Source organism: Galeopterus variegatus, unplaced genomic scaffold (genome assembly GCF_000696425.1).
Source record: "Galeopterus variegatus unplaced genomic scaffold, G_variegatus-3.0.2 Scaffold12140, whole genome shotgun sequence".
Lineage (NCBI taxonomy): Eukaryota > Metazoa > Chordata > Mammalia > Dermoptera > Cynocephalidae > Galeopterus > Galeopterus variegatus.
The window spans coordinates 3910-5264 of NW_007738251.1; positions in this window are offsets into that span (position 1 = coordinate 3910).

Genomic DNA, 1355 nt, shown 5'->3' on the forward strand with positions numbered 1-1355 from the left:
AAAAAAAAAGAAAGAAAGAAGGAAAAAGTCAACACTCATAGAGCAATAGAACAACATTCAGATATCCACAAAGAATAATTGGCATTGTCCCAGATAAAATCCATAGTTTATTGGTACACCAATGTGCAGAAAAAATACAGCAAGGCTTGAAGTAGGAACAGCAACTGGTTCTCAGTTCTCCTGATGCCTTCTCAGCCTTAAAAGGGTACTATGTACCAGACCTTTGGCTTGTGGCTTGATGAGCTCTCTGGCTCATTTGGAGATGTTCTAGTTTTACTGGGATAAAGCTGATGTGAAAGTATTTTTGTTATTACTTTAATAGTTAACTGTGTATGAGTGAATACCTTATTTAATGTAAGTCCCCATGGAACTGTATAAAACATTTATGTCATTTTGTTCCCTTCATTAATTGTTCTTTATGTGTTCTCACTGGGGAATACGTAGGTTCTCCTAGATAATTAGCAGGCATATCAAGGCAATATTTAAAAAAAACTCTCAGATGATTTAGGCACAATAATCTGTATGAATTACATGCTACTTCCTCAGGGAGTATCCCAAGGGTGAAGGAATAGCATAAATTCTTCCTATCCAAAGAAAATGTGAGAGCAGTTTGGAAAAAGAAAATTGGAATCTTATTAAAGGTAAGTGGAAAATAATTTTCATTGACTTTGGTAATAATCTGAATGTAGATAATTTCTCATGATTTCTGGTGTCTTAATAAAGATACTCTTATGTTACGTGACAGCTGATTACTTCAAATACACACACAAAAATTCATTATCTCCTTTGTTAATAGTAGTTTCCTAGAGTAGAATGGTGTTCTTCAGGACATTAAGTCCCATGAATTGAGCAAATGTCCTACACTTATTTGATTTTTGAGAGTTGATGCTATCATATTGGATAATGCAAGGGAAGAGGGAGATAGAAATACCTGAAAAAAATAATCACAAATCTCATATATCAGAATCTATTAAGCTTAGAATTTCCAGATAAAATACAAGATACCCAGTTACATTTGAATTTTTCATAAGCGACTTATACATTTTAATATATGTCCTATGCAATCCTTAAGAAATAATTAATATTACCTTGGGGTTTAATATATAAAATATATACAATATTTGCAAAAAAAATATTTAAATATTTCCGTGCAATATTTTATAAAATTCAATAACTTTTATATAATGATGTTGGATGCATAAAATTGCAATGTTTTTAGTTGCTGCTGTTTTTCCTACTGGGATGTTTACTATTGGGCAAGTTTTTGAAGAATGGGTGTAACCAGCTAATAGAGAAGACAGGCACTTAATAGAGTTAGTTTTAAGAGTTTTGGAGTCATGGTTAAATTGGTGAAA